At 43.0% G+C, this 12,144-nt stretch overlaps 1 non-coding gene across 1 annotated transcript in view; it reads left to right on the top strand.

Moving 5' to 3' along the window:
• The first annotated feature begins 8,721 nt into the window (after positions 1–8,721).
• Positions 8,722–12,144, top strand: part of LOC102986508 (cAMP-dependent protein kinase inhibitor gamma) — a 75,748-nt gene continuing 72,325 nt past the window's right edge. The window contains exon 1 of the transcript XR_003683113.2: positions 8,722–8,812. This is a non-coding gene — a transcript (cAMP-dependent protein kinase inhibitor gamma). The remainder of the gene's footprint in view (positions 8,813–12,144) is intronic.

Below are 12,144 nucleotides of genomic sequence, written 5' to 3'. Positions count from 1 at the left end.
CGTGCGGCCTGCGTCATGCGTGGCCCCGCCCACCGCTCTCGGCGGGGCTGGGGAGAGGAGGCGGGGCTAAACCGGCCGGAGGCTGCAGGAACAGAGCAGCGTTTATTCCTTCATCTCGTTTGCATTCCCTGGGAGTCCACTATGTCAAGATCTGGGGTACAGAAGTGCACAAGAATTTATGGCCAAGTTAAGAAGAGACTGACAATGGACAGAAACGCACCATGGCATATTGTGATGATCACTATGCAAAAGTATTACGAGGAAATATTCTTTCAGTAAAAGTGTATTTAATGCCTACTATGTAAGGTGAAGGTAATCAGTTAGGGAGTAGTCCTGGAAGGACTTTATATTTAATCTGAGGTATTTATATTAAGTCTAAGAACTGAAGGATGAGCCCAAGTTAAGCAAGAAAGATGGGTACTGTTTCTTAAACTGTGGGATATATAAACCATTTGGGGTGACTGAAAGGATCTAAGGATGCACGTATATATAGGACATTTAGTAACACTGAAAGGCAGAGTGAGAAAGTCTTGTTTCAAACTAAAGAGAAAGTGTGTTTGCGACTCGTATGTATTTAACATTTTTCTAACATTTGCTTATCTCCCTTTTTAGCAGAGCAAAGGCTTCATTTTCCAAATCTCATCAAAAGGTAACAAATCTACAGTTAAATAACATTGTTTTAGGGTTTGTGTATATGTGTGTTTGTAGAAATTCTTCCACTTCTACCAAGCAATACTTGATTTCCCTTTAAGTAGTGGTGTAAATTTTCCTTTGTAAATTTAAGTAAAAACTGAGTCCATTTAAAGAAAAAATTTTGAAAAATTATTTACTTACGTAACAGAACAGGTGGTATGTAGATATGGCAACAATGATGACAATGTTCTACAAATAACTGGTGTAGGGGAACATTTACCTGGGAGTATGAGAACCTGTAGAGTTTGGATCCTAGAATATTTAGGTTGGAAGATGCCTTAGAAATAGATTCAAATCTTTTCTTGTAAAGAAATGGAAAAAGACCCAAAGTGAGATGGTTTGCCTAAAGCCACAGGAAGGGTTGATGGCTGAGGAAGAAGAATTACTCAGTCTTTCCTAATTCCCTTCTCTCTTCTGCCCCCCACACTACTTGCCCAAGTCAGGTTGTTTCAGGACCACTGAACCTTCCAGGTAGCCCTTAAAATCCTTGCTTCTCCCTGTCTGGGTATTGTTGGACTGGGCAGAATAAAGCTAAGACTGTGATAAAGCCCGAGATCAAATTCTACCAGGAACATGCCCACAGTCAAAATGAATTAGTTATTTAGCTTGTTTGTTAAGGGAGAATGCATTAAGAGAAACCATGAGGTATCTTGGTAAGAGGGAGTTGGGAAGAGCTTATTGTAGGATTTGGGTCTGTGCTGGGTACCTCTAAGAGGGGTTTAAGGAAGTGGGGAACAGTTTTGAATTGGACACAGTCAAGAAGCAGGGACAATTCAATAACAGGTATCTTAACTTTTCATCCAGAAGGTAGGAGATTTAAAGCAGGGCCAGAGTTGTCACTGAAAAAGAACCAGGACCCACTCATGTTTGTCAGAAGAGGAGGATGTTGAGTCATATTTTGGTTCCTGAGTGGCCTTGTCTATGCCTTGTTCCAAATACAGAGTGGCCTTGTTTGATATTTGTTTATATTCTGTGAGCACTTGTTTACGTTCAGTGAGGAACAATGGGTCTAGCCGGCGGCTGAAGGGTTTTTCACTTTCTGACCTGCAAGCATTAGTCCTCCCAAATGTGGGACCCTGCCCTTCTCTCAGTGTTTCTGACCCTAAGTGGTTAAGTGTGCCTTGTCTAGGTGGCCTAGGTGGGGGAGAGCGGATCTTTGAGATCCTCTGCTCCAATTTCCCACCTCTTCCTGTAGGAATCCCTCAGCAACATCTGTTCTGGGAGCACGGGGTGGGGGGGGTGGGGGGCGGAGCTCACTGTCACAGCAGCCCCGCCCATATTCATACTATCAAAACTAGGTTGTTTTCCCCCCTGGAGGGAAGGAAAAATTTCCCCCGCACCTCTTAGGGTTAGTGATTGGGCAAGCTAGGCATGGAGGCTTTTATACCATTCTGACGAAGAGCGATACAATTTAAATTTGTGGAGAAGTGATAAGTCAAAGGAAAGGGGTTTATGGCTTTTAGGGGGCAGCCTGTAGGTAGGTAAATATATGGGAGAAACTAATGGAAGATAAGGGTTGTTTTAGGAAAGTTTGTTTTGTAGATTCCTCTCACCGATAAGAGTCTAGAGTTGTCTCCTGTGATTAACTTTTGCCCCTCCTGGTAGAGAGGAGATGGGGGACACCGTCACAAAGGGAAATTTATAGGGGGAGGGCAGAGACCTTTTCTGTGTCTACTTCTCAGGTGTCTTCAGCTGGAGGTAATGCTTATGCCAAAGTGGCATATTTGGGGTGGAATGATCTGATCACTTACACTCCTATATATTGTTTCAAAAGGTAACCCATGGGGCTTCCCTGGTGGCGCAGTGGTTGAGAGTCCGCCTGCCGATGCAGGGGACGCGGGTTCGTGCCCCGGTCCGGGAGGATCCCACGTGCCGCAGAGCGGCTGGGCCCGTGAGCCATGGCCGCTGAGCCTGCGTGTCCGGAGCCTGTGCTCTGCAACGGGAGAGGCCACAACAGTGAGAGGCCCGCATACCACAAAAAAAAAAAAAAAAAAAGGTAACCCATGTACTTGATTTTTTTTTAAGTTAATGTGTTAATTTTTATTTCAGTTTTATTGAAGTATAATTGACATATAAAATTTTAAGATATTTAAAGTATACATCGTGATGATTTGATGTCTGTATATATTGTGAAAGGATTCCTCCGATCTAGTTAATTAACAGATACTTCAACTCACACATTTGTCTTTTTGTTGTTGTTGTTGTTGAGAACATTTAAGCTCTGTTCTCGTAGCAATTTTCAATTACACAATACAGTGTGATAAACTATAGTCACCATGTTTTCAGTAGATACTCAGACTTTTTCTTCTTATAGCTGAAAGTGTGTATCCATTAACCACCCACTCCCTAATTCCTTCATCCTCCAGCCCACATCTGACTCTGTTTCTATGAGTGTGACCTTTTTTTTTTTTTTTTTAGATGCCACATATAAATGATACCATTCATTATTTGTCTTTCTTTGTCTGGCTTATTTCACTTAGCATAGTATCCTCAAGGTCCATCCAAGTTGTTGAAAGTGGCGAGATTTCCTTCTTTCTTATAGCTGAACAGTATTTCATCATATGTGTATATGCCACATCTTCTTTATCCATTCAGAGAAACTTAGGTCGTTTTCATAATTTGGCTATTGTGAATAATGCTGCAATGAACTTGGGAATGAAGCTATATCTTCAATACCCTATTTTTATTTCTTTAGGGTGTGTATCCATAGTGGGGTTGCTGGAACATATGATAGCATTATTTCCTTTTCTCCACATCCTTGCCAGCACTTGTTATCACGTGTCTGCATGATAGCCACTCTGAAAGGTGAGGTGATATCTCATTTTGGTTTGGATTTGTCTTCTCCCGATGATTAGTGATGCTGAGCACTTTTTAATGTAACTGTTGATTATTGTTTTGTCTACTTTGGAAAACTGTTCAGTTTCTCTGCCCATTTTAAACTGGATTCTCTATTTCTTTTTCAACATCTTTATTGGAGTATAATTGCTTTATAATGTTGTGTTAGTTTCTGCTGTATAACAAAGCGAATCAGCTGTATGCATACGTATATCCACATATTCCCTCCGTCTTGCGTCTCCCTCCCACCCTCCCTATCCCACCCCTCTAGGTGGTCGCAAAGCACCGAGCTGATCTCCCTGCGCTATGCGGCTGCTTCCCACTAGCTATCTATTTTACAATTTGGTAGTGTGTATATATCCATGCCACTCTCTCACTTCATCCCAGCTTACCCTTCCCCCTCCCTGTGTCCTCAAGTCCATTTAGAGGTTATCTTTTAAAATTTAATTTTCTATTTGTAGCTGGTATATAGAAATATAATTGATTTTGTATATTGACTTAGTATTCAGCAAACTTGCAAAACTTTTATTAACTTTAATAATGTGTATATAGAATTTTTTGTAATTTCTATATAAACAATCATGTCATCTATAAACAATAAGTTATTAATTTTTTTCTAATACTAAACATTTCATTTTTCTTGTTTCATTGTAATTACTAGAACTTGATTTTTTAAAAATACTGCATAAAAGAATGTCGACTGAAAAAATAATACACAACCTAAAAGTTGAGAGTTATGTTTTATTCGGCAGACATTCTTAGGACTTCAAGCCCAGGAGACAGCGTCTCAGATGAAGGCTGAGAAAACTGTTCCAAAGAGGAAAAGGGGAAGCCAGGACAGATAGGAGTTTTTGCAACACCACCAAGGTAGTCGGAACAAAAGGCTACTCTTAGTAAAAGAAAACTAGATATCTCAAGTTAAGGAATTTAGCACTTTCTATGTATGGGAAGATGCAAGAGTCTGGGCTCACTGAAATCATTCCTTTGATATGCACCTCAGCTATCTGGGTGCATATCCTGTGTTTTCTCAAACTGAGATTCCTCAAGCTGCACGGCTGGGAGTGGCTGCAGTCTGATGACTACTAGATGGCAGGCATTCTTTGTTTCCTTCCTGAGTTCCCTCAGGGTTCAGTGTCTTATGGGAGGCTGTAATGTAGTAGCTAGATCCTTTGTTTACTGATATGGCAGGCAGTATTTTATTTCTCAAGTACATACAGTGAAAATGTGTTAGCTTACTCCCCCCGCCCCCGCCGTCTCCCAGATCTCTTTCCAGAGTTCTTGTATGCATATGCCAGCTGTGTATGTATTACCTACCACTCCCCTTTTACCTGTTGTAGCGTTCCAACCACGTGGTGTTGTACATTGCTTATATCACATAACTTATTCATTCATTCAAGAAATATTTACCAAGCTCTTACTATGTGCCAGGCACTGTTGCCAGTGATGAGAGAACAGCAGGGAACAGCGAAATGCTTGCCCTTAAAAGAGTTTATGCTGTAGTGAAAATGTTAGAGCAGGCAGGTAGCTAGGTATGAGCAGAGAAATAGGGGCAGGGGCCAGGTGGGAGGAAGTCACGTATCTTGTAAACAGCAGGAGTCCGTGGTCAGACAGAGAAAAGCAGGAACCTCCAGACTAACAGGAAACCACACCTTTTGGGTGTTAAGTGTCCTGGAAGCAGACAAAGAAAGGTGAGGAAAGGCAGGAATCTCCTGCGTCCGAATGTAACCTGTTGCTCATTATGCTCTCATTACAATAAAATTAGCCTTATTAAATTAGCAGATTAGAAGGACCCATCATGCACCAACGCCATGACACTTCTGATCTAAACTAAATAGGGACAAAAATCCCTCCTCCCCTTGGGAAGATGGAGTTGGGATGAAAATCAGGGAATACGACCCCCAAACTCCTCTTTCCCCAGTGACTATTTCACCCCTTCATTTGTATGCCCTTCATAACCGGCTTGCCAAAGAAGCCCAGGGCAGCAGCTCCTCACCTGTCTGCCTTCTCCCTCTGAGAGTGGATTCTTGCTTAAATAAACCCTCACTTTACTTTCTTAACCTCCCTGCTTTGTCTCCAAATTCTTTCACGACGAGGCAAGAACCTTAAACTCACTGGGAACAAAAAGAGACAGGCAACAAATAAATGTATAAAATGACATCAGATACTGACAAGAGCTGCGAAGAAAAATAAACCAGGAGAAGAGAAGACAGAGTTGGTGGGGTCTGCTATTTTTTTTTTTAACATCTTTATTGGAGTATAACTGTTTTACAATAGTGTGTTAGTTTCTCCTTTACAACAAAGTGAATCAGTTATACATATACATATGTTCCCATATCTCTTCCCTCTTGCGTCTCCCTCCCTCCCACCCTTCCTATCCCACCCCTCTCGTGGTCACAAAGCACAGAGGTGATCTCCCTGTGCTATGCGGCAGCTTCCCACTAGCTATCTAATTTACATTTGGTAGTGCATATATGTCCCTGCCACTCTCTCACTTCGTCACAGCTTACCCTTCCCCCTCCCCATGTCCTCAAGTCCATGCTCTAGTAGGTCTGTGTTTTATTCCTGTCCTACCACTAATCTCTTCATGACATTTTTTTTTCTTAGATTCCATATATATGTGTTAGCATACGGTATTTGTTTTTCTCCTTCTGACTTACTTCACTCTGTATGACAGACTCCAGGTCTATCCACCTCATTACAAATAACTCAGTTTCATTTCTTTTTATGGCTGAGTAATATTCCATTGTATATATGTGCCACATCTTCTTTATCCATTCATCTGTTGATGGACAGTTAGGTTGCTTCCATGTCCTGGCTATTGTAAATAGAGCTGCAATGAACATTTTGGTACATGACTCTTTTTGAATTATGGTTTTCTTAGGGTATATGCCCAGTAGTGGGATTGCGGGGTCGTATGGTAGTTCTATTTGTAGTTTTTTAAGGAACCTCCATACTGTCGTCCATAGTGGCTGTATCAATTTACATTCCCCAGAGTTGGTGGGGTCTGCTATTTTAAATAGTCAGGGCAGGTCTTTTTGAAGACCTGACATTTGAGCAGAGATTTGAAGGAAGTGAGGAAGTCATGGGGATACCTGGAGGAAGGGTGGTCCCAATGTGGAACAGCAAGAGGAAAGGCCCTGAGATAGAAGTATGCTTAACTTAAAAAACCACAAAGCCAGGGTGGCTGGAGCATGGACAAGAGGGAAAATGGTGAGAGATGGCTATCCAGGGAGGTAGTTCACTTGGGGGCAGGCGGGGTCTGTGGATCATGGTAACTCTAGATTTTGTTCAGCGCACTTAAAGGTTTTGAGCAGGGGAAGGATGTGATCATGTTCACATTTTAAAAGGATCGTTTTGGTTGCTGGGTGGAGAAGAGACTGGGGCAGGGTTGGAAGTTAGAGTAGAAGCAAAGACAGGGCTAGTTAGGAGACTATCGCTGTGTGAAGTGAAAAATGTTGCCTGCCATATGTCAACTGAAAAAAAATGCACAACGCGAGAGCTGTGAGTTAAGTTTTACTGGGGGCAAAAATGAGGACTATAGCCGGGAGACAGCATTTCGGATAGCTCTGAGAAACGGCTCCAAAGAGGTAGGGGTGAAGGTCACTGTATATGTGATTTTGGTGAAGGGGGTGTACATGCAATCAAGCACACATTTTTGCAGAAGGTTGCTGCTAGTCACGAGAAGCAGACATCACCATGAAAGATTTTAGTGCTTTTCTAGATAAGAGGAAATGTAAGAATTGGGCTCATAAAATCTTCTTAAAAATATCTAACCATCTGAAGACCTGTTCTGCCAGTTTTTCCTAGAGCACAGAGTGCCTCCTTCCTGATCTCCACCCTGAACTCCTTTCACTGGGTGTTGAAGGTCAGCAGCTGCAGCAACTCATAATTTAATCCTTGTAGAGGCAGGTGGCAAGTGCCAATTTGTAGGTGACACATAACAGTAAACAAAGGATGCTGCAGCCATCAAACCACTACAGACACCCCAGATAGCGAGGCCTGAAGGAACTCAGGATGGAGACCAACGGGCTGCCAAACCTCAGCCACTGCAGTCACCCCCAGCTGTGCACCCTGGGGGATTCAGGATGGAGAAAAGCAGGATACTGGCCCTAGATAGTTAAGGTGCATATCAAAGGAATGATTTCAGTGAGCCCAGACTCTTGCATCTTCCCATACACAGAAAAGCGCTAAATTCCTCAACTTGAGATATGTTTTTCTTTAATTAACAGTAATCTTTGTTGCGAAAACTCAGATATATTCTGACTCCTCCCTCGTTTCTTTGGAGCAGTCTCTCAGAGCTGTCTGAGAGGTTGTGTCCAGCCAAAGAAAACATAATTCTCAACTTTTAGGTTGTGCTTTTTTTTTTTGGTTTTTTTTCAGTCAACAGCTATATGCATAGCTTGAAGCTAGGTCTATATGGAAACTGTATGTGTATCTACCTCAGCCCCTCTTAATTCTTTCTCTGGTAATCCATTTTACGGATGTACCATAATTAATCTGTTACTGATGGACGTTTAGACTGGTCTCAGCCCTTTTTCTGTTCCAATCAATGGAGCAATGAATATTCTTTATGCTCATGTTCCAAGATTATCTGCAGGATTATTCCAGGAAGTATAACTGCTAGTCACAAGTTAAAGTACATTATTTCTCATATTGAAATTAAATCTGGTGATCGCATTCTTACCATGAGCCCAAAGAAACAAGTTTTTTTGTTTCTTGTTCTGGTTTTTTTAAAAAAAATTCTTTGTCCCACCACAGTTTTGGAAATTAAAAAGGGAGAGGCATGTGCCACCCTTCCCACATCAATTTTCACGTCTTTATATATTCCCAGTCTCGCAAGCTTCCGCCTGCGGCTCCGTCATCTCCCGGAATAGTCTCCATCTCAGGTGACCGAGAGAGAAACTGAGGCACAGGCAGGCTATGAAGCCCAAGTCCTCCCCCGGCCTGGCTGTCCCCCTTTCCCCCAAAGTTTCCTTCCTTCTCCCGTTCCTCCGGGCCAAGTTTGAAGCTGCCAACCCCTACCCGGGTCCCCCTCCTCTCCGGACCCGGACTTCCGCCCGCTTTCCCCTCCTCCGCCCGCTTTTCCCTCCTCCGCCCGCTAGGGGGCTGCGGAAGGGGCCGCGAGGCCTCCTGGTCCCCTCCGAGACGCCGTAGCGCGAGCCGCGGGAGTTCGGCAGCTCCGGTCGCCAAGGCAACGGGCTCAGCTGCGCTCGGCGGGCGCCAGGCAGCCCGGAGGAGGCGCTGCGGGCCAGCGGCCCGGGCTCGGCTGGCGGCGGGACGGCAGGTGAGCAGGGGCCGGGCGGGCAGTCGCGGTCTTAACGCGCGGTTCCCGGCGTCGACTCGTCTCAGCGGGCGAGGGGCTGGGCCACTGGGGACTCCCGGGAGGGAGACGGGGCCTGACCTTTATCCGCTCCCCCACCCTTGGCGCCGGGGCTGTGCCCCCTCTTGCCCTTTAACCCTGTCCTGCGCTTTGGTCTGTTCATTATATTAGAGGGCCATTGGCCTGATTCGGAAGTTTTTTTTTTAAAAGCTCTTCTTATTTGGGGTCGAGGAATAACTCAGAATTGCAGAAAATGTGCGTCTGTGTGACTCTTCTGGGGCCAGAGAGGATTAACTTCTTTGTCCATCAGTTTTCCCTTCTGCAGAATGGGGATAATGATAGCACCTATCTTAGAAGCTTATTACAAAGCAAATAATATATTTCAAATCCTTGCAGGTAAGCCTTGGGAGCTTTCGTTGTTACTACTACTACTCCAAGGAGGTCCATCATTGAGCATGTGTTGTGTATCAGGGCCTGGGCTAATTGCCAGGGGTAAAAAAGTGAATGAGACATCTTGTCTTCAGGGAACTCCACAGATTTAAGGTATAAATAGGAACTCACTGTGGTTCCAGCTATGATTTTGGACATACAGGGGACTGTGAATGCACAGAGAAGGCAGTTAACCCAGATTTCCGGAGATGAGGTTGGGGAGGATGGTCAAAGAGAGTTTCCAAAAGAAGATGACTTCCAAAATGAGACATGAAGGCTGCCTCTGTATTGGCCGGAAGATGAAGCTGGTGGAGTGCATAGTGTTCTAGGCAGAGAGAACGGCCAGTGCAAGGTCCTGGGGAGAGAGTGCAGGCTTCTTGGGCATCTGCAGGGATTTCCTAGCCTGTTTAGAGACAGATTCCGGGAAGTGGAAGTGATCTGGCTTGGTGTGTTTGAGAGGTAAGCAGGTGCTCTTCTTATAGAAGAAAGACCTTACTTGTATCTCCTCCTGAGTTTGGACTTTGTCATGGGGGTTAGTGGGGAGCCCCAAAGGATTTAAATCAGGCAGTGAGTGTGTGTTGCATGATCAGAGGTATGGTTTTCAAAAGATCAGGGTTTTTTTTGTTCTCTCTTGGTCTCATCACTTCTCCAGTCTGTTTTTCACATTGCAGCTATTCATTTATGGGGATTCAAAAAAATATTAACTGAGCACCTGTTGTGTGCGAGGCACTGTAAGTAGTAAGGAATCAGGTTCCTGCCCTCATGGCATGTATTCCAGACATTAAAGGTACATTCATGGAGACAGAAGCAGTCCAGTACAACTGGAACTGAATCGGTATTGGAAGAGACCCATTCAGAGAGCTTTTTCTTTTTTCTTTTGAAGGCCCAGGTCATTCAGGGCCACTGTCTTGTACACTCTAGGCAGAACCATTCACTTAGAACTACACCAAGAAGAAATGGCCAGAGAAGTGGGAGGAAAACTAGGAGAGTGTAGTAACGAAAGCCCAAGGAAGAGGTCCACTTTGCTGGATGCTGCTGAGATTTCAAGTAAAAGAAGTTAAACGTTAAAATGTGCCTTTTGCATAAGTAAATATAGAGGTCACTGAAGCCCCAGTTGAGCAGATTTGGTGAAATGATGGGGGTGGAATCTATAATATCGGCAGGTTCCAAAGGTTCAATGTAATATGTCAGTGGGATGAGGAGAGAGTGGGATGTGAGAAAGTAAAGGCAAAGTGTAGGCAGCTCCAAGAAGTTTGGCTGTGAAGAGAAGCGAGAAAGCTGGAGAGCAATTGGGGAATCAGGTGAAGTCTTTTTAAGCAGGAGAGAGAGACACAAGCAGATTTAAATGCTGATGGCAAACAGCCAGTAGTGAGGGAGAGACTGAGAAAATACAGGAGATGAAGGGGAAAATCAATGGCACAACTTTCCAGCAAATGTGAGAGTGGATGCGATCCACAGCACAGATTCTTTGCAAAGAGTCGGATGACTGCTTTTTTGTTTCGTTTCGTTTTGTTTTGGAGACGTGGGAAGCAAGGTAATTGCCGAAAAGGAGCACACCTGTGTAATGCAACCAGAAGAAATAAATAAAAGATGTTAGCATGGAGAGAAAGTTCTATTTTCTTTCTCAACAGATAGGAGACATTTATTGAGCTAACATTGTGTTAAGCACTCTCCATGCAGTCTCAGTTGAAAACCTTGATTACCTTGATTCCTAATTGCATCAACCCTGGAAGATAGCTTCTAGTGTAATTCCCAGCTGATGGATGAGGAAATGGAGGTAAAAAATGCTTAGCCAAGGTCACACAGGATTTGAATCCAGGCCTGCCTGAGCCAGAACTTTTGCTCTTAATCGCTACTTAAATGATACGATTGTCTGCCTATGATATGATTATCTGCTGAGAAAATTCAACAGAATTGAGTTAAAAATAAGCAAGCTACAAGAGAGACAAAAAGCAATAGTAAGAAAATGGAATTGTAGGTAAAATGACAACAGCAACATGAAAAATAAATACCTAGGAATAAACTTTAAAATAAATGTGCCTAGCTAGTCAGATAGAGTAAGAGTTGGCTGGAGGTTTGGAGATATGGGTCAGGATGGGTGCTTGTGTGAAGAGGAGGTATTTTTGCCTTGGGAAAATCAGGGTATGGATACCAGAAAAAAAGGCATGTAAAAAACCCAGATGTCTGTTAAGGACATGATGAGAAAATATGCAAAGATGTTGACTGTGATGTTTTTATAATATTGAAAAACTGAAAACCGACTGGTTAAATCATGATGCAGTTATAGGATGGGTACTATCAGCTGTTAAAAAAGGAGGTGGGAGCCATATATATGAGAAAGATGTTTACATCATATGGTTAGGTGTGAAAAAACAGATTACAGTATGTTTCTATTTTTGATTTTTTAAGTGTATACATATTTATAGGAAAAATGTCTAGAAAGATGAGTTGTTTAAAACAATTTTTTATTTGTAATTGTGGTCAAATACCCATAAATTTATCATAACCGTTTTTAACCGTTAAGGATATTCACAGTGTTGTGCAGTCAATCTCCAGAACTTTTTCGTCTTGCGGAACTGAAACTTTATACCCATTAAAACAACTCCACGTTTTCCCCTCTCCCTAGCTCCTGGCAGCTGCCATTCTACTTTCTGTTTCTATGGATTTGGCTACTCTGGATACTTCATATAAGTGGAATCATACAATATTTGTCTTTTTGTGATTGGCTTTTTTCACTTAACATCATGTCCTCAAGGTTTGTGTATGTTGTAGCATGTGTTGGAATTTCCTTCCTTTTTAAGGCTAAATAATATTCCATGTGTGGATATACACATTTTGTACGTACATTGTATTTATGAACACATTTT

This window comes from Physeter macrocephalus, chromosome 14 (genome assembly GCF_002837175.3).
Source record: "Physeter macrocephalus isolate SW-GA chromosome 14, ASM283717v5, whole genome shotgun sequence".
Lineage (NCBI taxonomy): Eukaryota > Metazoa > Chordata > Mammalia > Artiodactyla > Physeteridae > Physeter > Physeter macrocephalus.
The sequence above is the reverse complement of the archived record's forward strand: the minus strand, read 5'-3'. Positions and strand labels throughout refer to the sequence as shown.